The following is a 6,000-nucleotide window of genomic DNA, read 5'->3' as shown; positions in this document are numbered from 1 at the left end:
CTAGCAGCCTGGAGAAGGTCTGCCTCTGTGAGAGGTTTCTTAGTAAGAATCCTTAATGACAGGCCCACTTTTCAGTGGGGGGAAAATCTGTCTGCTCTCTTGATGAAGGACAGGACTTTGATCCTTTCCATTCAGCCTTGACTTGGCCTGAGGTTTTAGGTTCCCAGTCTTGAAGTTAACAATCTCTCTCTCTCTCTCTCTCTCTCTCTCTCTCTCTCTCTCTCTCTCTCTCTCTCTCTCCTCTCTCCTTCTCTCTCCCCTTCTTTCTTTCTCTCTCTTTCCCCTTCTCTTTCTTTCCTTTTCTCTTTCCCTCTCTCTCTCCCTTTCCCTTCCTTTCCTACCCCTCTCTTTCTCCTTTCCTTTCTCTCTTCTCTCTATCTCCCTCTCTTCTTCCTTGCCTTTCTTTATCTCTCCTCTCTCTTTTCTCTTCTTCCCCTCTCCTTCCCCTTCTCCTTCTCTCTCTCTCTCTCTCTCTCTCTCTCTCTCTCTCCCCTTCCTCGCTCTCCCTCTCTCTCTCTCTCTCACACACACACACTCTTATTTCCTATCCACTCCTCCTCGCTTCTCTACACGGGGCAGATTACTATCACAGCTGTAACTGTGGCAAGGAAGCCGTAAACACAGCAGACCCAGTCTCCATGGTGGCAGGAGGGGGCACTGGAGGTGACAACAATGGAGAAGGACCTTCCTTCTGACAAGTTTTAGGTAAGAAAGACTCTTTGTACCTTTGAATTCAAAACGCCGTATCCTTATTAATGGGTTAGAAATGGTGTGGTCTCAAATGTGCCTTTGAATAGCAATATTTTATCAGGGAACTATTCTTCCGTTCTGTTCTGTGTCTGCAAACCTGTAATCTCAATGCTTTGTGTTACTATAGTCGTGGGGGGTAGGAGTGGAATCCAGGCAAGATCTCTGCTGGATGGAGCGATGATCAATTTTCCTGACATTCACCAAGCAGTTTAAATTTCTGATGGGGGGGGTCCCTATTTAAGGATGCTTAATGCATGTCCCTGGCTATGGTCAGGGGATCCAGCATCTAGCAGCACCATGGAATATTAAAGCAGTGTTCTCTCATCCTTAATTTCTAATTATTTTTACACTCTTAACTGTACTGGGGTCAGAGACTTTTAAAAATTAATGAGAAACCCTGCTGGGTTCAAATGGTCCTGTCTACGTGAGCTGCTGCAGAAGGATGAAATTATGCGATTCTGTTTGTTCTCGGAGGTGTAAGCCTTCTTAATTTGAACCCTTTGGGTTTGGAACACTCTGCATTAAATTGGAGTTTGGGGGTAGGGGGAGATATGCATTATTTTGATAGCTTAGTTCCTTATTTTGAGTGCCCAGGTGAGTTTGAGAAGAAAAGAGAGGGAGAATGCTAAGATGATCACGGAGCATGCTGAAATTCATAAAATGTTCTTCCTGTTGTGACAACGCCAATCGAGAATGCATATACTTTCAAGGAAATGCCAGATAATGAATGAAAAAAATGGCAAATGTGTGTTCCTCCAAAGCAACCTAGGAAAATTTTGGACACGAGGAGCCTGAAAATTTGCTGGAAGAACAAAGAATCTAGCCTAGCCAGTACAAAGAAAAGAATTCTTTGTCATCCAAAAAGGGGGGAAAAATTACTGGAGGTGTGGAATTTGGGGGTTAAGTCATTTTGCGTCCTTCAGATTTCATCTACCAAAAAGGACCCCATTTCCCCCCATTTTGGGGATTATCTTCCCCTCCCTTCCACCACAAAGCAAAACAAAAACCCCAAATCATAGCATTCAAACTTTCGTCTCCCATAATGGGGAAAAAAAAAAGCCTTGTGCTTGTTTGGGATAGAATGCATTGTTCCAATGAAGAGTAAAGGGAAGGTGATTTGGAATACTTGAAATATACAGTGGGCATAAGATGCATTTGGATGCTGGGTTTCCCATTTACAAGCCCCTTTCTGCGCTTCCTGTGTAATATTGTCATGCAAATCCAGGAAAAGCAAGGGAAAGCAGCCCTATGGAGATTCGATTTACTTTGAAAGTTGTTCATTATAGGAGGGATGAAGGTTATTTATTTGATGTGATTCAAAGGGGAGAGATGATTTTTTCATTGTGGAGTCCTTTGTCATGGGTGCAGGGTGATCTAATCTTTTTAATTTTGTCTTTCACACCAATGGAGATGAAAAGAGATCTGAGCTCATTTGTTGGTTGCTAGGTCCTCCTGGAGCCCAGAGGACCGCTCTTGGTTGCTATGACCAGGCTGACCCCAATCTATACAGTTTTAGGGACTTAAGTAGTCCTTTTTTTTTCACTTAGGGGCATGCACCTTGATTTATGTCCAGAATTGCTCCTGGATGCCTTTGTCTGCTCGTGATAAATGGTGCTATGCAATTCATCAGTTCTTACAAGTAAACACTGCTGTCCCACTAAAAATATGTTTTGTTCTGAGTTAATGGTATGGAACAAGCTAGCCTCCACAAACAGCTATCTTTTTCTTATAGCGGGTCCACTGTCACTTGGAGTAAGGCGGAGGATATTGGGGGGTCTCTTTCTCCTGCATTTGCCTATAACCTGGCTGATACCCAGACTGGGATATGCTTGTAGATTGACAATTAAAAGCTCTCTCTTTACCTTCATCTCCCTTTAGAACTAAATGAGTGCTTCCTCAACCTACATGTGTTGTATAAGATAGACAGAACAACAAACCAGCAAAAAATTAGGAGTTTTCTTGGTTGAGTTTTGGCTGCCACATTATTATCCCCAGCTGCTTAAAAGCAGTAGAGGCAAATGTGTGGTGGCTGGATGAAAGGTAACCGATCCACTCGTTTCCATCTGAGGGAAGGTCTTTGAATGGGGCTCTATCTCATCTTCGAGTCAGGGAAGACCATTCTGCTTGTGTGTTAGCTAATGGGGCTTGGACGTCCCAGTATTATGAAGACTTGTTAGAAAGGAACTCATGCAATTGAGAGGCCATGAGATACAGAACAACATTCAGCAGATCAGAAAGATTACACTTTCCCCTGTTCCATTAGAAATTGCTAATTTATGTTATCATATATACATACTTAGCTAATAAGATAATGATGAAAGAATAGATATCCAAGAAGTAATTTCTTGCTTATACACTTACTTCTGCCACAAAGATAACTATAGAGGGCAGGGGGCTATTTATTAAGCAAAGTACTAATGTTTTTTTTTTTTTTTTTTTTGAACTGACTACATGGATTGCCCCCAGGGAAAAATAGTCTCCTAATAAGGGAAGAAATTCCTAATATCAAGGTGGTTTCCTCCCCACCCCCTCTCTCATTAGTGGTAGTATTGTGAAAGCAACAGCTCAATATTTTTAATTGAAATTTTATCCTTGTGTAAATATCAACATGAAAGTCTTTTCGGAACACTTCAAAAAATTAGATTATTAAAAATGTAGAAAATAAAATAACAAATTTTTAAAAAGTAAATCGATTTCAAAACAAAGACTTTTCAATAAGAATAACAAAGCATAGGTCCTTGGTGGTGGGGGTTGCCCCCACCCCCCTTAAAAATAATGATCTTTATTTACTTAAAGCAATACTGAGTCTCTGAGATGAGTAAAAGTTATTTTAATCTGTCTAATCTGGTTTTCATTCATCTCATTGCCAATTTGCAGAAGAATCAACACCTCTCTGGGTGCTTACTATTTTGACAGAACATATTGAAATCAGTCCTCCTGTGCTGAAAGCTTTAAATAAAGATTTACTACCATAGAAATAAAAAAAAAAAGTTTCAGAACAGGTTAGACAGGTAATAATTGTCACCGAAATCGATTTTCAAAGAGACTGAATTTGGAAGATAGGGGGCTGGAGGTGGGGTGTGGACAGCAGAATTTTAATGTAAGTAGACTTTTATATAGCTTGTGGCTGGATAGGAGGAGTTAAGAGCAACTCAGGTTTTCAAGAAGGCAAATTGCACATGGATCATCAGTGTACTAAGAAATATTTAATAGTAAGCATAGGAAGATATATGTTGCTATAGCCATACGTGTATAAAATAGAATGCAAATTTCATGTTGGTATTTGCTCAAGTGTTATTCCCCAAGATTATAATGGACATTGCATAGTTATAAATCAATTCTCTGAAATGATTAAATTCAGACACTGAAGAATACAAGGAAAAGGCCTATAATGGCATTCCCACTTTAAGGGGTAATAGGAGTGGAATAAAGCATTTTAATGGTCGTTCTGTAATATCTCTTCCTAAACAGAATGTTGTTAGGACTCATTCTAGCCAGCTTTCAAGTGGTAATAACATTGGGAGTGGGGGTGGCCAGTAATTATTTCTACCTGGATGTTGCTTTCTCCTGCCTGACACAAGTTATTTCAGAAAAGTCTGCTTCCATTTGACTCAGGCCAGGAAGCTTTATTGACTTCTTGAAGCACTGCAGATCATAACTATAGCTGCAAACAATAGGTGCTTATTCCAATTTTACTCTGATATTACCTTGTGGAAATTATAGAATTCAGTCTCTTTGAAGGTATTATATGGATGTAGCAGGGAGGACTCTGGAGTGTGTGAGTTTGTGCTATAGACAATCAGAAAAAGATGAAGGAACAGCTCCCTAATCTCTCCTAAAATTGATTTTATTCTTCTTTCCTGCTTTGTCATGTGTTTTCCCTATTTAAAATCAGATTAAGTTATACATATCCCTATTTAACTGTGTAGTGGTGTTTTTTTAAATCTGTATTTATGAGTGAGTAAGGGTAGATCTTGCTTAGATCAAATCACCAGCCTTACCCTAAGTGTCTAAGCATCCGGATTCCTTCCAAAGATGGGTCCATAAATAAAATCCCAGTGATACAGTTTATAAAGAATCAGCCTCTTGGGGAAATGGAGTTGTGACACCTTGTCATGTCAATTTTCATGCAAAATAAATGGAAATCCTCTTGAATATCATTTCTGGAGAAGTTCTACAAAGTCATTCTTTTCTAGGTGGCTTTATTCTAGATAGTAACTGGCTATTTGGGGTTGGGGGACAGCTTGAAATTCAAGAAACAAATAGCTACATCTTTCAGGAATCTTTGAACTAAGCTGGAGTATAGAATTGCTGTTAATAAGGCACCACTATACTCAGACGCCATTTTAAAATGATTTATTATTGTGGTACCAATAAAGCCAATCCCTTTTCATTTATTGTTGATTTTCTTGCCTTGCTCCCCAGAAAAGTTTCAAGGATGTGACCAAGCTGTACTCGAATCATACTTCCCTTCTATAATTAATCTTCCCCTCCAAATACTATTATGGCAAGACAAATAGGTAGCTCAATTGACTAAGTATTGCTGTTCCGCTTGCTGGGATTTAATTTCTTTGTCTTTTTGGAGTAAGATTTTCCTATCTGACTCAGGCATTGATTAGAAGTAGGGAATAAACTGCGGAAGCTGTTTGACCAAATGACTGGGTTGTCAAAACAAACTTGTTTCCTAATCGGTAACATGAGATGTCTTAGTTCTCTTCAAAATCTAAATCTATGCTTTTATCTTGCTCTCATCTAATTTATTGGTAGAGCTTGCTCTATTTTTTTTTTTTTTTTTTTTTTTGGCATGGGAACTTTACTAAACTCCTACAGAATATTTTAGTTTGTAATAAAGTTTACAATAATGATGGATCCTAGTAAAGTTGAAAAAAAATTCAAAAAGAGATCAATCATAAAACTTCAGTGCTTTGAAAATATCTGAAGTTTTATGGAAGTTTTCTATTGACATTCCAAGATATTGGCAGTTCTTTGCAAAATGGCGTCTGAAAAATGGTGGCTTGTCAAGGGATAATCTGCTTGACCTGTTTGCACATGTCTCTAGGTCAACGAAAGTGCCTTCATCCTCCTTGCTTTAAGAAGGTAATGTGACAATTTCCATGTTATTGCGTGTACTAAAACAATGTGGAATTCTCAAAAATGAAGTTTTACAATCTCCAAATCAAAATAGTTAGATGTGTGTGCTTGTCTGTATGCTTTATCTTCTGATTAATTAGCTTTATTGAGCAAAGCAAA

General features: G+C 38.9%; 1 long non-coding RNA gene across 2 annotated transcripts in view; it reads left to right on the top strand.

Annotated features, from left to right (window-relative positions):
• Positions 1-493: 493 nt before the first annotated feature.
• Positions 494-6,000, top strand: part of LOC116419690 — a 121,950-nt gene continuing 116,443 nt past the window's right edge. For both annotated transcript variants that reach the window (XR_004229973.1, XR_004229972.1), the window contains exon 1: positions 494-705. This is a non-coding gene — a long non-coding RNA (uncharacterized LOC116419690). The remainder of the gene's footprint in view (positions 706-6,000) is intronic.

This window comes from Sarcophilus harrisii, chromosome 5 (genome assembly GCF_902635505.1).
Source record: "Sarcophilus harrisii chromosome 5, mSarHar1.11, whole genome shotgun sequence".
In the NCBI taxonomy this organism is placed as follows: Eukaryota; Metazoa; Chordata; class Mammalia; order Dasyuromorphia; family Dasyuridae; genus Sarcophilus; species Sarcophilus harrisii.
This window is presented reverse-complemented; position numbering and strand designations above follow the sequence as displayed.